The sequence below is a fragment of the Rattus norvegicus genome, chromosome 1, assembly GCF_021556685.1.
Source record: "Rattus norvegicus strain SHRSP/BbbUtx chromosome 1, alternate assembly SHRSP_T2T, whole genome shotgun sequence".
Lineage (NCBI taxonomy): Eukaryota > Metazoa > Chordata > Mammalia > Rodentia > Muridae > Rattus > Rattus norvegicus.
In genome coordinates this window covers 59,968,664-59,979,020 of record NC_141534.1, presented here as the reverse complement: position 1 = coordinate 59,979,020, position 10,357 = coordinate 59,968,664, and the positions used below count along the sequence as shown (strand labels likewise).

The window sequence follows — 10,357 nt, the reverse complement described above, 5'->3', positions numbered from 1 at the left end:
CTATCCATCCATCCATCCATCCATCCATCCATCCATCCATCCATCCACCCACCCACCCACCCACACATCCATCCATCCATCCATCCATCCATCCATCCATCCATCCATCCATCCATCCATCCATCCATCCATCCATCCATTTCCCTGAGGGAAGTCAGCTTTTCTTTCTGAGAAGGTCAAAGCAGCGCTCCCTTGTGGTGACAATGAGGATTGCAGGCAGTGAGATAAGTGGGTATTTACTTATTTATTTATTTATTTATTTATTTATTTATTTATTTATTTATTTATTTCATGATCTGCGATAGACTGCCACTTGTGGCCAGTCCCCATCTGCATCAGCTGTACCATAAACCCAGTCTCAGTGTGACACAGAAAAGGCCTAATTGGAAAGCTTGTCCTCTCTCTAAGTGACGCTTATAATAACATACTCTGGACTGCAGGTCAGTCAAGGCCTGTGTTTAGGAGACTTGTGGACAGATGAATGTCTGTGAGTCTGGACTTAGACTCTGTGGAGGGCTCAGGTAACCTGACTGTCCTGAAGCTTCCCACTGTGATTTATTTCCCTCCTACAGAGCCAGACACCTGAGCAACTGCATTTCCTGGTTATCCCCTAATCCTCTTACACTGTGTAGAGTGTTCAATCTCAGGGAGGGCCTGGGAATCTGAGAGACACCACTGAGCCCCCTGGGCCTGGCTGACTCAACCTGAGGCTACTCTGTGTGTCTTCATTTTGCTCACCCTCCAGAGACCTCAAAAGTCAGCAGTGAGTTTGCTGAGAGGTCAGGAACCTCCATATTGGCCCAAGAGCAACTGTCCTTTTTACAGGTTCATCCACAGAGCTTGTAATTCTGATTGGTGCAACAGTCAGGAATAGTGAAAGATGTCATCTCCCAAGGACAATTGCTGTGCTAGTGGACACTGAGGAACTTCAGGGATCAAACCCTTCCCCATTCTTCTCCAGCCTCTCTTGTTCTTCGTTGAGATGTTTCCTGCAGATCTAAAAGATCCAGGCAATCCATGACATGGGTTTGAACATAATCTCGACATTTTATTCATTGCCTGATAACTAAGACTAGGTAAAATTTATTTATTTATTCATTCATTCATTTACTCATTCAATCAATCATTTGTTATGCATACGTACAGGGTAGCTGTATTTAGAAAGACCAGAGAGGGCATCAGATGTCATTAGAGACATTTGTGAGCCTCCATGGGTTTGCTGGGATTTGAACTCAGGACCTCTGAAAGTGCATTCAGTGCTCTTAGCCACTTATCAATCTTTCCATTTTCCAGGCTAACTTTTTTACTTCCAATAAAGTCTTCTTTATTCAGGTTAAATCCTGATCCCAGTCACTCTCCCTCTTCCCTTCCCAGTCCCACCTTACAAATCCTTTCTACCATAATGCTCTCCCTTCTCTTTGGACAAGGGGAGAGTCCCTGGGTACCACACCACCCCGGGACATCTAGTCCCAGGTGGACCGAGCACATTCTGCCCCAAAGATTTACAATCAGGCAGTCCGGGTATGGGGAACAGATCCAATGGCAGGCAACACAGACTGAGACAGTCCTGGATCTACTTGTCAGATGACCCACATGGAGACCAACTGCAGATAGCTAACCCGGCTCTGGGGTTGGTTGCACAGGCTCTAGCATACTCCATGGTCCAAGGTATCTGACGGTAGGGGACTTCTTGTAGTGTTTTAACCCAACCAGTTTCCTTGTCACTCTCCCCCCACTCTTCCACAAGACTTCCCGAGCTCCATCTGAGGATTGGCTGTGGCTTTCAGCTGCTGAGTAAAGCCTCTGGAGACAGGTGTGCTACTTTTCTGTCTGCAAGTAAATCAGAAAGAATATCATAAATAGCGTCAGAGGTTGTATATGTCACATGAGACAGATCTCACTTTGTGTCAGTCATTGATTGGTTGGTCCCTCAATATCTGCTTTACCTTCATCCCTGCACACTTATTGGCAAGACAGATTTCGAGTTGAAGGTTTTGTGAATGTATTGATGTCTCCTTCCTCTTCTAGAAGTGTTTTTTGTTACAGGAGGTGGCCATTTCGTTTTCATGCTCTGGTAAGCCTGCAAGGGAGGCTTTGTGTTGGGTCCAGTAGTTAAAAGCAAGACCTGGGAAGAGGAACTGCAGAGTTGTGATCTAGGACTTCCTGCAGCAGCCAGCTCTGGGTCCTGGGAGCCTAGGCAGGCTTTGCAGTCATAGAGCTCCATCCACTGCCCAAGTCCCATCCTGACACCTTCTCCATCTCTATTACAGACCATTGTAATTCTGGCATAGTCGCTCTGTCCTGGGCCCGATAGGCCATCCTACCCTGGAAAAACAGAGAGTTCAAGGACGGCCAAATTTCACTTAAGCAAACTTGTTCTCAGACTGTGTGGTTGCTCTGTTAGCTCTCATAACACACTTCCCTCTATGTTGCCTTAGGCTGTATCCTCCAAGCATCCCACCATGCATCAGCTCCATATCCTGAGGAACCTACCTTAGGGTCCCTGATAATTCCAGATACTTTAATGTTCTCCCAGGATAGACTGTGGCCTCTGGTGTGGATCACATTGATCCTAGAAGTTCTTGGGAGCCTCCATGCCATGGCATAGGATGTCTCTGAATCCGCACTGGCCTGAGGGATTCCATCTGGCACAGGATTCTCTCCCTATTGTTGAATTTTGGCTCTTACGTTTTTCAGGAATGGCTCTGCATGTGGTCAACACACACTACCCTGGAAGACCAGAGAGTTCAAGGACGGCCAACTTTCACTTAAGCAAACTTTTTCACAGAGTGTGTGGGTCCCATCAGCAGAGAGTAGCCTCCACATTGCAATGATGTGCAAACTTCTGCCTTTCAGCCATGATGGACTTTAGGATCTACCCTGAGGACCCTCCACAAGCCACAGGTGGGTGATGTATAAATTGGGCATGTTATTGGGTCAGGTCTTCAGTGCAGTGCCTTAATCTGACAGCCTTTTGGGAGGGCATATGCTTCTCTATTAAATGAACTGGTTCCACTGTTGGCCTGGACTCTGCTGTGTCTGCCGCTCATGCTCTCCTCCAAGTCTCTAACTGTCCCTAACTCTCCTTGACTGGCTGGTCAATCAGTCTTCATACCAGTCTAGAGCCATTCTATAAACACAGAGCCCAGACTGTCCTCTGCCGACGTTTAACAGGGCTGCTGGTTTAGTGTCCTGGGTTCCCTATGGGGGTGCAAACTCAAGTTTCTTAGGTCCCTATGTGTCTGACAAAAAGCCTTTAGAACAAGGTAGATGTGAAGAAATCAGGAAATAAACTCCTGCAGTACTTCATGTCTACCACTGGAGGGCTCTACACTTTTCTGGTCCTGGTGTGCTACTCAGCAAACCCTCTCACTGGAAGGCTCTGTGCCTGAAGCAGAGAACCTCTGCTAAACACAATGTTACCAAGAAACTGGCTGTATCTTCAGGGCAGCCTGTAGAAGATTCTCCACGACCCTGAGGACCCAATTGGGAAAACTTAGGTAGGCAGGGTGTGGGAGCCACCAGGGCTGTATGGAGACCTTACCCAGAATTTAATCTCCAGCTGTGCATTCCGATTAACATGACCCACACTCCTATGAAGGTCTCTGGGTGGCTCCTGATATGAGTTGGGGGAGGGGGGAGGACAAGGAAGCTGGGTCAAGACAGAAGCACGGTCCTTACTCACTGCGTCTGGGCTTGTTCCTGCCCTAACTGGGGAGCAGGAACCAAACACCCACTCCTCATGGGACTGTCCGTGATGAGGCCAGCTGAGGATCTGAACTGTCAGCAAGAAAGACAGGAGCTGTATGTGCCACAAACCAGAGCACAGTGTCCCGCATAAGCCCATCTCTCAAATGATGCCATCTCCTCCCCAGAGTGGCTCCAGTCTGGGTTAGGAGTGGGTCATGTATTCCGAGCTCTCTGCTACTCCTGCAAACACAGCAATGGTGCCTTCTCATGCTCATCTATACTGAGCCTAGGGAGCAGCCAGAGGTCATACTCATGGGAATTCAGACTCAGTTCAATCTGCTATCCTGTAGCCCATGAGTCTGGACTCAACTTTAGTGGTCAAGGCCAGTGGTTTTTTTCCTGGACAAGACTTTGAGAATGTTAGTGACACATTGTGTGCCCTTGGCTGGCCTTCACTCTAATAGCCCTGAGTGACCATTCCAGCCTGCACTCAGGGATTCAGATCAGCATTGGCCAGATCAGGCTCTTTGCTACCTGTTCCTATAGCTCACCTCCACTGTAGTTCATGTGTCCTGGCTGCTGCAGCTGCTCCAGAAGCTACCAGATGTCTTCCCACAGAATCCTGTAGTCCCTGTGGGCTCATAAACAGACATCTCACACTCTCCCTGCTGGGAGTTAGGCTGGATGCCTGCTGTGTGGGAGCTGCCTTGGCTTGTGGAGCAGAGTCAGAAGCAGTGGAGGAGATGTTGTCTGCTGCTCTTAATGTCCTCAGTGCCCAGGGCTTGCCTGTGGTGTGGTTGTGGTCCAGCTCCAGTTAATCACTGATATAAATTCAGCCCGTAGAAGCTGCGTACCCCATGAGGCACAGGGAGGACCATAACTGAGGGGGAACCTTGCAATCCAGGACCCTGTGGGGATCAGGGAATATTCCAGGTCCCCTCTCACGCAGGATGCAAGGCTAGGAGCTCTGTGTGCCCTGACACAGGGGCATGGGACCGTGACTCCCATGAAATGCTCCTTCATACCTATTACATCATCAGCTTTGAGAAGGTCTTCCTCAGTAAGAACATTCCACACTGCTTCCCTCTGCCATCTGGCTCTCTTTTCCAGGGCTGCATGCCCTCAGGAACATTGACATGTCTTCTATGAAAATTAATATTCTGTTAAATCATTTTGATAAACAGTTCTCAGCATGATATCTGTGTCCAGAAGTAGTCATCAGCAATTCTCACGGGGACAGGGAATCAAAATCTTCCCCCTGCTGTTCTTCAACCTCTTTCTCCTCCTCTTCCTTCTCTTCCTCCTCCTCCTCTTCTTTCTCCTCCTCTCTTCATCTTCCTCCTCCTCCTCATCCTACGCTCCTCGTTCTCCTCCTCCTGCTGCTGCTGTGCCTAATGCTGCTTCTGCTATTGTTGCTACTCCTGTTGCTGCTTTAGTTTCTCCTGGTGTCTTTTCCATTGCCATGTGGCTGAAATCACCTACTGTTTATACTGAGCACATGAAAGAATTTCCAGATGACACTGTGAAATAGACAAAACAATTTATTCCAAGCAAAAAAGACAGTGAGGTAGAATTCTTAGCTTACCATTTGGGGCTTTGATTTGCCTTACTATATTATAACTTCTTTTTTCTACTTCTCAGTTGAGGTCTTTGAAAGAAACCATTTAGAACTACTACCTATAAAATTCAATAGATCACTAGGTCTTAGGAACAAAAAAAAATAGTATGCAAAACAATATGCATGCATGCAGGATTCTGACCATCAACTATAACCCACAAACTAGGTTGTTGATACTTATTCAATGACAAACCTTGTTAATTAGTTTTGAGGCTTAATGGAATGGGATGTTACATTTGAAAACATAAGACTCTGTTCTGCAGCACTTGTGATTGATGACCACATGTGAAAAGATCAGTAGCCCCTGGAGGAGTCCATGAGCCCATGAACCTCTTGTCCTCACCCTGTGGGAGCTATTGGCCTAAGGGGGAGCTGGAGTCCATCTGAAGGGATGGGCCAACTAGAAAACTCTATGTAGAGTGTGGAACTCATCAATCCTATTGGGTCCCTGCTGGGAAGAGGAGAAATCAAGAAGAGGGAGAAGGCTTGGTGTTGGGGAAACCTCATAAAGAACTTAGAGCAGATACAAGGTAAGAATTGTGGGGAAAATGGAAACCAGAGACAAGAGGAAGGACCAGCATAGAGCAAACTGAAAAGGACAAAGCACAAAGGTACCTGGGCTATGCCTGCTGCTTGTTCTCTGGACTCTCCCTGTGGCTCATTTCTGGGGGGAGATTCTGTTCTGCCCCAGGCGAGGTTTCTTTCTCCTTGGCATGCAGCAACACAGCTTTATCAGGGCATTTGCTATATTCCTGGTCCACCCCTTAAAACCTCTGTGCCGGACCCTGCTGGGGATGGGCTTATCCTCTAATGGGGCTCTGTGGGAGAGTGGGTTGTCTTCTTTGATTTCCTTCTTGCTACTCTTCTCACTGAAGATGCTTGTTGTTTGAATGCATGGGACACTCATGGCACATTTGTGATAGTGGTCCTGTGTAGGTGTCATCGGTAGAGGCCTGAGACGACCAGCCACAGTGGATCTTTTGCCTCCTTTTGGATGAGCATTCTGGCCATAGTGAGATACGTGACCATGGGAGGATGACACCCGCAGGGTGCCAAGGACTGGCAGGCTTCCACTCCTCTTTGGTTCTAATCTAAAAGCAGCAGCAGGATCAAGGCTAGGGAATGGGGCTGCAACGGGACTCACTTGCTGTGCCTGGGCTGTGCAGCCATCCCCCTGGAGAGCCTGCATTTGTAGAAAGAAATAAGTTGCCATTTCCTCATTATATTTTCTTTGTTTTAAAGAGTGTTTTACTACAGAGGCTTGGAATCCAATGCTTTTCATGGCATCCAAAATGGCCGAGTCTGGTGTGAGGGGAAGCAGTTCTTCATAGGGACCTATCAATCCGTTCCAGTGTTCTTTGAACCAAGGGTGTTTCATCGCCTTTCTTGCTGTTGGTCTAAAGTTGGGATTTACCCTCAGTAATTTACTAAGGAGGTCCTCCAGTTCTTTTGAAACCCCACAGGGAGCAGGATATACCCCTGCCACTACTTGTCTTTGCAGTTCTTGAATGATCACTGAATCAAATGGGAGCTTTCCCACTACCATACAGTACAAGACCACTCCTATAATCCACATATCATTCTTCGGCCCGTCATACCGATGGCCAAGGAGGAGTTCAGGGGAACCAAAAGAGTACGTGCCGCAGTGGTGGTTTAGCATTTTTCCAGGTTGAAATTGGGTGCTAAGCCCAAAGTCGATGACTTTGACCTTTTTGTTTTTATCAATCATTATATTGTCCAGTTTGAGGTCTCGGTGAACAATCCCCTTTCCATGGCAGTAGCTCACTGCTGACAATATCTGTTCAAATATTTGCCGGGCCTCATCCTCCTCTATGTGCCCTGACTCTCTGATGTACTGGTAGAGTTCTTGGCCTTCCACCAGCTCCATTATGAGGTATATTCTCGTTTCCTTTTCAATAACTTGTATGAGAGACACTATGTTGGGGTGGTTGATCTTTCTCATTATGTTTGCTTCCATCATGGCTGGCTGGAACCACTGCTTGTCCTTTCGCAGAACTTTGACAGCCACCGGGGTTCCTGTGAGCCGGTGGTGGGCCAGGAGGACTTTGGCGTTGCCCCCTTGCCCAATTGTCCCCAATACTTGGTATTGGGAATGGAAGTTGCCCTCCTCAGAGATACTGGGCTCCGGTGTAGGGGTTGGTAACTCCTCCTCAGTCTCTGTAGGCATTTTATCAGTACTAATGCTACCTAAAAATAACAAAAATGGAATCAAATAATGAAAAAGATGGAGCAATATAGGAGCTAAAATTACACTTGTGGTACCTAAAAGAAACAAACAAAAGAAAAAGAAAAAAAAACAAACAAAGACAAAGTAAAAACTAGACTAGAAAAATAGAGCAAAATTATGAAAAAGTTAAGGGGAAAATATGAAGAGTCATAAGTAAAAGCCACCCAAATAACCAACCCCAAAAGAGAAAGCCAAGAGCACACACATACTAAATGCAATGATGAAAATAAAAATCGTCATACTACAATAGGATTGGGCGGCCAAAGATGGTCAATACTATGAATAGATGTTCATTGAAGAAAAAAAAAAAAAACAGATGAAAGAAACGAGAGGAGGAAGAATTAGTATAGGACAAAACAAACAAATATAAAAAGCCAACACTTAAGGGAAAACTCCATTGAATTTCAGGACCTAGTGATCCACAAAAATCCACAACTCTCCAGAGCAAAACACTGAAAATTAAAATTAACCAACCACAAGGAATAAGGCAGTTAAATATCAGTGAATAGTAAACCTTAAACAAAGGCCGAAGAGTCAAAGTGTCACAAAGGGCAAATTTGTATCAAGTCTAAGCCAATGATTGCTTGTGCTCAATAAATAGAGAAACAGGAATAATGTAAAAGGATGAAACCGCAGGACATTGAAAATGGAGATAGAGTTAATCATCCGACTGCAGAACCGTAAATAATCAAAGCAGTAATATAGCATGTGAGAACATAAAAACCACCAAAAAATGAAACCAGCAATCCATAATAAATAAATAAATAAATAAATAAATAAATAAAACAAAAAACAAAACCCCAATAAGGAAATAGCCAGTGGCGTGGCAATATGTGACCTAATTCTTTCTCTTGAAGTCATCCAAAAATCAATCAATAAATCAAGAAATAGGCAGCCAGCCATCTACATAGGCCTTTAAACTGATATTATGTGGTTGGCATACCAAATGCCTGGGAGCGACTGGTCAGCCAGCCCAGATACTTGGGCAGCTGCAGGCCAGTGAGAGAGCCTGTCTTGAAAATAAGGTTGAGAACCTACCTCAGGAAGAGCAGCCAGGGTGACTTCTGGCCTCTATACTCTCTTGCACTGAGGTGCAGGTAATATAGATACAAGGGGCAAAAGGGGATGGGCACGTGCAAACACAGTCACACAGACACACACACACACACACACAGGCACTCACACAGGCACAGACACACACACAGGCACACACACAGAAATACACAGAAGTGAACTTATACTCACACAAACTCTTACAAACACCCAGATTCACACAAAACACGCATACTTACACACAAGCAAAGCTGGAAAAACACACGTCAGACACATACACACATACACACAGGGATACACGTACGCACAAGAAGACATACACACATACAAACACATACACACATACAAACCTGTAAACTCACACACTCCTACATATACTGACAAACACACAGGCAAAAGTGTAGACGCACTCATACACAGGCCAATCTGTCAACACACACTCTCTTACACACACTGATACATACACATATACACAGTACAGTAAAATTCGATACAACCACACACAGCTCACTAGATACAACCAAGTCGCAGAGGGCTCCACTCCACACCTCCTCTCAAAGCACTCAAAGAATTCCAGGCCTGGCAACAGCTTAATATGTGTTTGCTGGGCCACCTCACAATCGCTCCTCATGAGGTCACAATAGGACCTGTCAACATGGTTGGGAAGGACTCTGAGACCGTGGCTTCTATGGGCTATGGAAAGACTTTAGGCTGTTAGAAATAAAACCCTGTAAGATGTTTAGCTGTCCCTAGTTCTCTGTTTTGAATGTTTACTCTGCATCCTGCTTTAAAGTCCTCATGTCTACACTCAGGGTGTCACGTTTTCTTTGAATTCTGACGGATTAGCCTCAAACTGATGGTATAGTTTTCTTTTTTTAAAGACAAAGCTGTTTCTAAACTGACCCATCAAGAAGACACTGTTCTCATAAGTCCTCAGAAAGGTTCTAGGTTATCATCAAACACCTGAGACAAAGCTGCAGGACTAGGCAGAGACTTGAGTTTGAATCCCCCAAACGCCTAATGGATGCATCAGCAAAGCTCATAAGCTTTCTCTGTGGAGAAGTTAACATGGACCAACAGATTAGAGGGCCAGAGCCCCAACCCATGCTGGGTGGACACTCTCCTCTGACATCCAACACAGAGATCTTTGTACAGAGATCAGGAGAAGGCTTCTCTGAATAGCTGTGCAGAGCACCTCAGGCTCAGGGACTCAAGACTGACACCCATAGAATGCTGTAGAGGAACCCTTTGTGATTCAGGGCTCATCTGCCTGGGTCCCTGAGCCTCTAGAGATGATCCCAGGACTGGGCTGTGGCTGGTTATGGGCTCAGACAGGGAGGTGCCAGGGGGTTTGCCCTTGGCTCCTGGGAGTAGAGCAGTTTTTCTTTCCCTGTCCCTGCTTTTTGAACTTTTCTTTCCTTGGGAAAATGGAAGGACTGGAAGAAGTCTGGCTATGGAGAGTGAGGCTGGCTGGGAAACTGCTCGCTGTTCTCCATTGTCATCCTGCTGTGGGTTTGGAGTTGTTGGCAGGTTAGCCTCTCGACCATTCTAATCTGCTTCTCTCCATTTAATCCATGCATCTCTGTCTCTTCGATTTGTGACATGGTTGCACAAGTCCTACCTGTAGCTGCCACTCCAGGGCATAAGTCCCTCAGTGAGTGAATTCCAGATGGTTCTGTCTAGAGAGAAATTGTACAGGGTCATTGCTCAGTATGTAGGTACATGGAAGAGGATACTGCACGGCATTC

The 10,357-nt window shown here is 46.1% G+C and overlaps 1 pseudogene across 1 annotated transcript; it reads right to left on the bottom strand.

Moving 5' to 3' along the window:
- Positions 1-1,025: 1,025 nt before the first annotated feature.
- LOC148007048 (sperm motility kinase Y pseudogene) lies at positions 1,026-9,173 on the bottom strand (annotated as a pseudogene). Its single transcript, XR_015646136.1, has 4 exons — positions 8,595-9,173; positions 5,924-7,516; positions 1,947-5,210; positions 1,026-1,830 (listed from the first exon to the last, which is right to left on the bottom strand). The product of XR_015646136.1 is annotated as a sperm motility kinase Y pseudogene (transcript).
- Positions 9,174-10,357: the final 1,184 nt, after the last annotated feature.